The 11,129-nt window shown below is 37.3% G+C and overlaps 1 long non-coding RNA gene across 1 annotated transcript; it reads right to left on the bottom strand.

Moving 5' to 3' along the window:
* Positions 1-7,608: 7,608 nt before the first annotated feature.
* LOC132636663 (uncharacterized) lies at positions 7,609-10,072 on the bottom strand. The gene is made up of 2 exons (XR_009581393.1): positions 9,860-10,072; positions 7,609-7,913 (listed from the first exon to the last, which is right to left on the bottom strand). It is a non-coding gene; the product is annotated as an uncharacterized LOC132636663 (long non-coding RNA).
* Between the last annotated feature and the right edge of the window lie 1,057 nt (positions 10,073-11,129).

The raw sequence follows: 11,129 nt of genomic DNA, 5'->3' as shown, positions 1-11,129 counted from the left end.
AAATAGTTGTCCTCCTTTAGTTTCTAATCTCCATGCTCTTATACTATGGACTCATTATTATTCTTTCATATCCTCCCAATTCTCTGTCGAACTCATTCATTAGTTCCATATCCTCATGTTCTTATGTATGTACTCAGTGGTCAACTGATATCTAGTTACTCTCAAGGGAGCCGTTGCCATTAAGATGGTCTTAAATCATGATTGTTGCGGCTCCCTGCCAATCTGTGAGCACTCTTAATTGTAGTACTCTTTTGCCTTGCTCCTTATTTCTCTACTAGTTGACAATTCTCTTGTTCAAATATGGCACCCTTCCTTGCTTGCTTCTTTGGTGCTATTTTAGATTATCCCTTTTTGTACTCGTCGACCTTATATACATACCATATCATCTACTTTGAATTCCTTGGTCGGACTCTTTAATTCCTTACAATATCATCCTATTCATACTTGAAATTTTCCTACAATGTCCTCTCATCGGTGTTAGCATAATTGCAATAGAAACTCATAAACATAGAACTAAGATAAAATCATACTTAATAATAACTTCCTTTTAATACGAGTATGCTTTCTTCTTATGTCCTTGATTCTCTTGTACCGGTGATCATTTGAGACTTAAATTAGCCTATGTTCTTCTTTGACTCCCTATCATTGTCCTTACACCATTTTTGTTGGCCATGCATCACGATGATTGTCTATATGGTTCTATAACATATACTCTCACATTTGATATGACCGGCGACTTCTGACTCCATGACTTGCGAGGTACTTTCTAGTCTCAGGTAACACTGTTGTCTTTCTATCTATAGATACACTATGTCCCTTTCCTTTGGAGATCATTGACAGTCATATGAACCGGTGAGATATGCTATGAAGGTTATTTGACGATAGAGAAATTAGGCATGACTGTCCATGGGTGCGTGGTAAAAGTAGGGTCCCACCCACAGGATTAACAGTCGGTTCTTCGTCATTCGTACGCCCTCCAGGGCAAAGCTCTCAGACATGAGTAGACCAGGGTAGATATCAAAGAGGAGCGTCCAGGTTGAGTAAATCTTCAGCATCATACCTATGTACTAGCTAGGTGACAGGGACTTGAGTCTTCACCCACGGTGTTATCTTGCCCAGCCATATAAGCACGGTATTATTGTGTCCCGCCATGTAGGAACGGTGTTATATATATATAGTATCCTACCCGGCCATTAAGGCGCGGTAATATGTGTATAGTATCTTGCCCGGCCGTTAAGGCGTGATATGTAAAAGTTACATATATAAATACATATAGCATACATGAGAGCCCAATTAAAAGCTACAACTTTATCGAAGTGAGGTAAGGTCAGTAACCTCCTATTTATATTATGGGACAATCATCATCGCTATATCTCACCTTGAAGGAACGATTATCATAAGGTGAGATCAACAACAATGAATAAAATTGAGAAAATCATGAAATAGGCTCAATAATCTCATAATAACATTAAAATCATAATCTTTGGAATTTCTAGAATTAAAATCATCATCATCGTGTTCATCATAGAAAACATCTCATCTTTAGCATCATAAGAAGCTTTAAGAATCATGAACTTCTATCTTTTGGGACTAAGGATGTTATGGATAACATATATGGGTTCAAAAGAAAAGAATCATACATTTAGAAAGAAAGGGTTTAGCCTTACATACCTTTTTGGTCGCCATAACCTCAACTATTTAACGCTTATCCTCCCAAGCTCGTAAAATCTACATTCAAGAGAATTCATATTATTGTTAGGCTTATCGTCATATGCTTGTCTTAAGCCCTCAAATTAATTCCTTTGAAATATAATTTTGGATTAATTTGAGACTAAATTGAATATAATTCTTTGATTATGGTATTATGGATGTTGTTATGGTTGGTTTGAAAATTGGACAAACATCGTGTAGGATGTTTTATGGAATATATTGGTATTGATATTGTTATTGATGTTGTTGGTATTGTTTGGGAGTTGTTTTGGTATTTGGAGGAGGTAAAGAATGTAATGGGGACATTTATTTGAAGGATTTAGGTAAGCATATAAAGGTGAGTCTAACAATAGTATAAATTTTCTTGAATATAAATTTACGAGCCTGGGAGGACAAGCGCAGAGTAGTTAAAGTTAAGGTGACCAAAAAGGTATGTTAAGGCTAATCCCTTTCTTTCTAAAGGCATGATTCTTTTCTTATGAATCCACACATGTTTTCCATAACGTCCTTATTTCTCAAAAGCTAGAAGTTCATGATTCCCAAAGTTCTTATATTGCTAAAGCTAGATGTTCCCTATGATGATAATGATGATGATGATTATTATCCCATTTGTAGAGATTACAATGTTTACGGTTTTGATACTATTATGCGATTATTGAGTTTATTTCACGACCTTCTTGATTTTATTCATTGTTATTGGTCTCACCTTATGTTACTTGTTCCTCCAAGGTGAGATATAGCGATAATGATTGTTCCACAATATAAATCGGAGGTTACCGACCTTACGTCACTCCGATAGACAAGTAACATTTAATTGGGCTCTCGTGCATGTTATATGTATTTATATATGTGTAATTTAGATACTTACCGAGCCTTAATGGCCGGAAGAGATACCATAACCATATGTCACAATACCATAATCAAAGAATTATATTCAATTTTATCTCAAATTAGTCCAAAATCTCCTTTCAAAATCACCTCATGGACATCAACTTCAATTTAACACTTTATGATTTTTCTCCTATGATTCTTTCCTCTCTAAGACTTGCTAAACCTTTACATCATCTAAATCATGTAATGATAGGAAGAACATACCTTATAGTAGAAGAACTTCACTCTATTCACCCCTTTCCAAAATCAAGTTCATCACCACCTTGAAGAGAAACAAGAACAATTATCTTCCATGGATTTTATTTGAGGTTTTGATGTTGGTGTTATCTCTTAATAATTTGGAAAGGTTTTGGTATATTATGGAAGGTTATGAAGGATTATGGAATGTTATGGAAGATGATGGAAAGTGATGGAAAATTATAGAACTCTCAAGAAGTGTAGAGGATGAGAGAATGGTGAAAATTGATGAAACTTAATGGGTTAGAGGGGTATTTATAGGTGTGTGTTGGGTCGGGTTACTATAGCACCTGGTTTCTGTAGCAGCGTTTTCCTGCTCTGTCCGCCTAACTTCTAACGTCCATAATTCTCTACTCCGATGTCGCATCGACGAGCGATTTGTTGAGAAATTTGGAAAACATCGTGTGGGATGTTTTATGGAGCCAATTGGTGTTTATAATATTGTGGTTGATGTTGGTAATATTTTTATTGTTTTTGGTTGCTGGATTATAATTTTGGGCTAGGAATATAAACAGGGGAGATGCTGCCCGATTTTCGGCAGGATATAAAGTAGTTAATTTGAAAGCTCAGTACGAGTATATGACGATAAGTCTAACGATAGTATGAATTCCTTTGAATGTAAAATTGCAAGCTTGGAGGGATAAGCATAGGTATTAGGAGACTGAACAGGTATGTTAAGGCTAGACCCTTTCTTTCCAAAGGCATGATTCCTTTCTTGTGAACCCATACATGTTTTCGAGAATGTCCTTATTCTCAAAAGCTAGAGATTCATGATTCTTAGAGTTCTTATGATTCTAAAGATAAGTATGTTTTATGATGACAATGATCCTATTTCTAGAAATTCCTGTGTTATAATTCCCTACATATTTTTCATAACCTCCTTACTTCCAAAAGTTAGAAGTTCATGATTCTTAAAAGTTTCTTATGATGCTAAAGATGAGATGTTTTCTATGATGAGCATGATGATGATGATTTTAATCCTAGAAATTCCAAAGCTTGTGATTTTAATGTTATTATGAGATTATTGAGCTTACTTCATGATTTCCTTGATTTTATTCATTGTTGTTGATCTCGCCTTATAGCAATGTTATTATGAGATTATTGAGCTTACTTCATGTGTGTATCTATGTATGTATGTATGTATATATGGGATATGGGGAAAGGTGAGGCCTTAAATACGCATAACCACCTGATCAGTTGGTATATTATGATATCATCCCGGACGCGGGATGCCCGGGCGCGAGATGCTCGGTCGCGGGATATATTGATAAGTGGATTGGGTCGTTCGTTCCGCGGTAATATATATATTTATATATAATGATGTTATGATATATGGATCGGGCTGCACGTTTCGCAGCAATATAAAATATTTATAGATCGGGCTACACGTTCTGCAGTACTACCATTTATATATATATATGAGGAATTTTGTTTTTTAAATGAAAGCTAAGCATGCATGGTATCCGACTTATGATGCAATCAGATGTACATGTTATCTTTATCTCATGTTATGTTCTATATTTCTTATTATGTTGTTATTCATGCCTTACATACTCAGTACATTGTTCGTACTGACGTCCTTTCTTGTGGACTCTGCGTTCATGCCCGCAGGTAAACTAGTAGACAGATCTGATCCTTAGGAGCTCCATCAGCGGAATCTCAGAAGCGCTCCAGTTGTTCGGAGCTGCAGTTATGGGTACTGCTCTTTTGTATACATATACTTGGGTACGGCAGAGTCCTGCCCCATCTTATTGATTCATGTAATCTATTTAGAGCCTCGTAGATAGACGTATGTAGGTAAATGTTCCCTAACTTTATTAGTTCTTATTGCTGTATAATATTCTGGTAAGTCTTATTGGCATATGCTTATGAGCATTTCTGTTTATGACCGTACTAAGTAAGATATTCACAAGCTATCTACGTGGCCCACTTAGTAATGAGAATGGAATGTTAGATCAGAGGTGCTCGGTAGGCTAGTACTGGGTACCCGTCATAGCCCTCTAGTTGGGTCATACCAAAAGTGGCATCAGAGCATACTAGGCATTGTCCGAATAGGGAGTCAAAGAATGGGGACGCCTTTTGTTATATATATTTTACCGTGCCTTATTGGCCGAACAAGATACCATATATATTTCGTCGCGCCTTAATGGCCGGACAAGATACTATATATATATATAACACCGCGCCTACATGGCCGAACAAGATGCTATATATATTACCGCGCCTTAACGGCCGGAAAAGATATTATATAGGTATATATGGAAAAGTATTTTTTTAAAAAGCTTAGCATGCACGACATCCGCCTTAAAAAGGCATTCAGAAGCACAGGTTGATGTCTTTATATTACTTTATCTTCATGCTTTCATTATGTTGTTTTCCATGTTCGGTATCTCTTACTATGTTACTATTCATGCCTTACATACTCAGTACACTGTTCGTACTGACATCCTTTCTTGTGGGCGCTGCATTCATACCCGCAGGTTCAGGTAGTCATTCGGATGAGCCAGACCAATAGGATCTCCTCAGCCGTAGTCAGTGCGCTCCACTCGATCCGGAGCTGCAGCGTTTGTTATGCCATTTATGAGGTGTACAAATATGGTATAACAGGGCCTTGTCCTATCTTTCTACAGTTAGACTCCCATATTTATATATGTATAGATAGTTTTATCGGGTAGCTTTTGTGAAGGCTCTGATACCAATTCTGTCACGACCCAAACCCATGGACCGTGACGAGTGCCCGACAACTACGGATCAAGCACCCCTAAACTCGTTCTTACTCCATACAAGGTAACCAGGTGGCCCATTTCAACTGATATTCGATCGATACCATCTGCTATAACATTTATATGATAAACTTTACCTCAAAATCTCATAAATCATGCATGTGAATATACATATATATAAGCATACAAACAAAGATGGCGACGCAGACCGACTTGGTCAATATTTACAATGTACCCCAAAAGTGAGAAAACAACCAAAGCCGCATGACATCCCCACTATACACAACCATCTACAGACCTCTATGGAATACAGACTGTAGAAAGGACAGGACAAGGCCCTTCCATACCCATATATGTACATAGCAAGATAGCATACCAAAAGGCTAAAGCTTCAGTCCAAGTGGAGCTCGCTGGCTGAGACGGAGGAGAGGCCCTACAGGCCTGGCTCACTCAGCTGGCTACCTGAACCTAAGGGCATGAACGCAGCGTCCACAATATTATCAACACCAATAAACTCCATAAAACATCTCACACGACATTTTTCAAGTTTCTCAACTAACCATAACCATATGTCACGATACCATAATCAAAGAATTATGTTCAATTTAATCTCAAATTAGTCCAAAATCTCCTTTCAAATTCACCTCACGACCATCAACTTCAATTTAACACTTTATGATTTTTCTCCTATGATTCTTTCCTCTCTAAGACATGCTAAACCTTTACATCATCTTAATCATGTAAATAATAGGAAGAACATACCTTATAGTAGAAGAACTTCACTTTATTCACCCTTTTCCAAGATCAAGTTCATCACCACCTTGAAGAGAAACAAGAACAATTATCTTGCATAAATTTTCCTTGAGGTTTTGATGTTGGTGTTCTTTCTTAATAATTTGGAAAGGTTATGGAAGATTATGGACGGTTATGAAGGATTATGGAGGATTATGGAATGTTATGGAAGATGATGGAAAGTGATGGAAAATTATGGAACTCTCAAGAAGTGTGGGGGATGAGAAAATGATGAAAATTAATAGGTTAGAGGGGTATTTATAGGTGTGTGTTGGGTCGGGTACTGTACCACCGGGTACTGTAGCACACGGTTACTGTAGCAGCATTTTCCTGCTCCATCCGCCTAGCTTGTATGGTCCATAATTCTCTACTCCGATGTCGCATCGATGAGCGGCTTGTTGCGTTAGAAACTAGACTCGACGCTTCATTTTAGGCTTTTCAAACAATTTAAAACTCTTAATATACTAGAAGATATACTCCTCCAAAGTTGACCAAAAATTCTGTCAACTTTTTCCAAATTTTTGACAAACTTATTTTCTTCGATTTGCTTGATCTCGGAACCTTTAGATACTTGCTTAACACTTGTTAAGAGTATTCATTATCCTTATAATGGTTCCATGACCTCTCTGAGCTTACGTTAGTTTACTTACAACGCAAGCGACGTGAAGTTTTTTCGAGGTGTTATATTCCTGCCCCCATAGGAACATTCGTCCTCGAATGTTAAGCTCTTAGGGATTTCTACAAAAAAAATTGCCAGAGTTTCCCTTGTAATTGTACCACTACCATCCTGTCACAATAACCCAAAATATGCAATGCCTCACAGGGTTACAACATCAATACCCATATTGGCTACACACGCCCAAGAAATCATTCTTGGTCAATTGTATTCTATGTAGAGGCTCTTATTGAGGATTTGAGGAAAGGAAATTAAAGGAATAGTTTTATAGGAGCTCGATGATGTTCTGGGTTATGAATTAGTTGAACTATGATTATTAGCTTATTATAAGCATAACCCTGCTGCAAGGAATAATAAATATGGTGGGGAAGCATTACGTATGTACGTACTTAAGAGATTGTGTTGAGGAAAATTATATAGCTGATCTTTGAAAAGAATTGGGATGGATAGCTTGAGAAACATAACCGTTAAGAGTAGGGACTTATTAGTAATAAAGTGTCACGACCCAACCTAGGGCCATGACGAGTGACCGAGCTTAAACTGCCTGATAACCGAACTTATGTTACCTGTACTCAAACATCCCAAAACATATTTATATATATATATGTAACATATCACAATGCAAGCCAACGAGGCTGCTGATGCTTCTGTACAACAAAACAGTGGCCAGTAAGGCCAAACAGTATCCATGACACCCACGCTATCCGCAGACTACTAAAAGAGTATGACCGTGCATAAGTGACGGAACAGGGCCCCGTCGTGCCCATAATATATACACACAAAATTATACCAAAACAGGAACAGTCTCCGAAGCAAGTGGAGCTGTCTGACTCTCAACGCTGACTCCTCCTAGGTGGCTGGATTGTCTGACTGCATCCCTGAACCTGCGGGCATGATAACGCAGCCCCCGAAGAAAGGGGGTCAGTACGAAATATGTACTGAATATGTAAAGCATTACTGAATCATAAACAAGGGAAAGCGTAACAGTAAACAAGTTTAGAAAGCAACCCGGAAGTAACCTGGAACAGCATTTTGAACCATGCCATATGGTCCCTTACACAAATTCTAGCATACACAATATAAATATAGAATATCCTACTCGTAGCCGCTTTCGGCTAATAATACAATAGTCCCTTCAGACGGCCGCTTCCGGCTAATAACACAATAGTCCCTTCGGACGACCGCTTCCGGCATAATAATGATGGCCCCTTCGGGCAGCCGCTTCCCGCTTAATAATAATGGCCCCTTCGGGCAGCCGCTTCCGGCTTAAGAATATCATAATCCAGCTGATCAGGTGGAACAATAACAATACATATGATATCCAGTACGAATATGTAGTGAAGTCACAAAACGTTGCTTGTCAATATAGTATGAAACATTTTATAGAAGTCAAGACATGAGTCGTCATAGAGTTCCTAAAAATAGAAGCTGATATATATCGACTATTATCCAACGTACACAAGACTGAAGGGGGAGGCTCAATCACTGGAGAGTTCTAACATCAAGAAATGAATAAGAATCATAAATCACACTCGAAACTTATGAATAGGATTACCCCAAAATTCATATCATTCATCACTTAGATCTAAGACATGCCAAAAGAAAGAAGGGTTAGCTTTACATACCTTTGGCGTTTATTCGTAACACAACACGTATACGCTGCCCAAAGTTTCAACCTCTATTAAGACGTCAAGAATTATGGTTAAGCTACGGGGAGATTCAAAACGTTTCCCAATGTTAGCAATTCTTTTCTAGACAATTTAGACGACGGTTTCCTTACATCCCAAATTAATTACATAATAGTCAAGCTAACTCCAATAATTATACGTTCAAGTACTATATCGAGGCTATCCAAGACATGATGCGAGAATCACTCCGAACAGCCCGCACAACATTCCAAACAGTCCACGCAATATTCCAAACAGCCCACATTCACGATATTCAATAACGATCCACATACGGCTACTACGTCTTCAAGTTATTCCAAATAGTCCGTAGCCTTAACGTTTTCATGTAAACAACTTTATAACAGCCCAACCAACATACAACACACTGCATAATCTTAATTATCATTAATCTTCCAAGCGCAACAAGATCAACAACAACGTATCCAAAACAGCCCCTAACTATTACACAAAAGATGCTCGGAATTCTTGCAATCGCTTACGAACATATCTAGCAAACCACATACGATTCTTACACTTTATTTCATATCTTCTTTTCATATAATTTTAGTAAAATATGACCAGCAGCCACACGAAAACTACATCTTCAATTCATACGCAAATAAGCTACATTATTATCACTATAATCCTTACAACAACCCACAAACAAATTTAACTCCAACTCTAACCATTTAATACCTTGATTCTCTTCATAAGATTCATAACAACAACAATCAAAATACCAAGTAAATCAGTCCACCACCTTCTACAAAACAGTCCCTACACGGCCCCAAATTTACATTTCAACAAAAATAACAATCATGTTCATATCAACACAACTTCACCTTTAACTTTCCAATTATTTTCATTCTTTTACTATGTAATCTATGATAGCAACAACCATAATATTAGTTACAATCACCTCACTATTTTCACACCAAACAGCCCCCTACGGGTTCCACAATGCTTCAACATCAACACACACAATTTCATACATGCAATTCACATTTACACATTCACAACACATCTAAATCACCCTTAAAACAGCCCCTACAGCTTCAACAACATTCCAACACCAACATTCATGATTTCATACACGCAATTTATATTTACACACCTACCATACGTTTAAATCCTTAATACATGCCAAGCAAGTTAAACCTTACCTTAAACACTTGACTTCTCAACTTGACTAGAATTTGTGAAATGAAATAATACTTGTTCTTGTTGCTCCAATGACTACTCCACGTTGCTATGCACCTTCCTAAGGGTTGGAATACTTTGAAAATCTGACTTTTGATCAACAAATTTGAGCTTCAATATTTTGCTAGCCATGGTCGAATGCCATGGCTTATGTTCTCTCTCTCTCTCTAGCTTATGTGTTGAAGATGGAATGAGGGTTTTGCTGATTTTGTGAGTCATATCAAATATATATATGCTCTTCCTAAGCTCTACACGTGACCAGCAGAATTTTAATCCATGTGGAGTGTATTTGGTCTAATATTTAACTCAATTCAATGCCTCATTTACACACTATTCTTGAAGACCGTTTTTTTGGTCTTTAGTGGAAGACCATATGGTCATATTAGGTCCACTAAGTAATAGAATAATGTGGCATGCTGAATAATTAAAGTTTTCCATAAGGTTTCCACGTGAACCTTTTGTCAATTGCATTCATACAAGAATGAATTGTCAATATTTACATGAGTCTTCCAACATGTAATAGCATGCCTTCATATAATAATGAATTGCCAATATTTAAATGAGTCTTCCAACATGTAATAGCATGCCTTCATATAATAATGAACTGCCAATATTTAAATGAGTAATAGCCTTATTTTAGATGACTTTGAGTCATCACTAGGCATTGGCACGTTAATGATCCTCTTGGCTCATTGTTGCCACTAATTTTTAATTAACACCACAATTAACCTAATCTCCAATAATATTTTTATACTAAGTAAAATTTATAAACAATTAGTTCTAATTTTGAAATTAAAAATTAAAATTAAAGGTTTCTATTTCGTGTCCGGGAAGGGTTCCGTCTTTAACTCACGTCAATTCCTTCGCGAATAACTCGACGTATAAAAATACGGGGTCTAACATAAAGTTCTGTGGGGAGTGAGTGTATGTGGAATTACAATGAAATTGTAAGAGATCAGAGAGCCTAACCAATGAATTACAAGGAGATAATATAGTGCGTATAAAAGATCAACGAGTATAAGAAGGGATAGCATGAAGAAGCATCGAAGGAGTAAACAAGGGAGTTGCCCACTAATACGGAAATAAAGAGCGAGAAAAAGAGAGTATTCGCAGGAAGGCGAGTAGCCGTGACTTAATAAGGAAAGATTAATGTAACGGGGACAGAACGAGACCGGGATACTAGTTGATTTCTGATTATGTACATGAGAATAAAAGAGCTCCAGCCAGAGACAC

The sequence above is a fragment of the Lycium barbarum genome, chromosome 1 (genome assembly GCF_019175385.1).
Source record: "Lycium barbarum isolate Lr01 chromosome 1, ASM1917538v2, whole genome shotgun sequence".
Classification (NCBI taxonomy): Eukaryota; Viridiplantae; Streptophyta; class Magnoliopsida; order Solanales; family Solanaceae; genus Lycium; species Lycium barbarum.
Note: the sequence above shows the minus strand (reverse complement) of the source record. Positions and strands in the feature narration are given on the sequence as shown.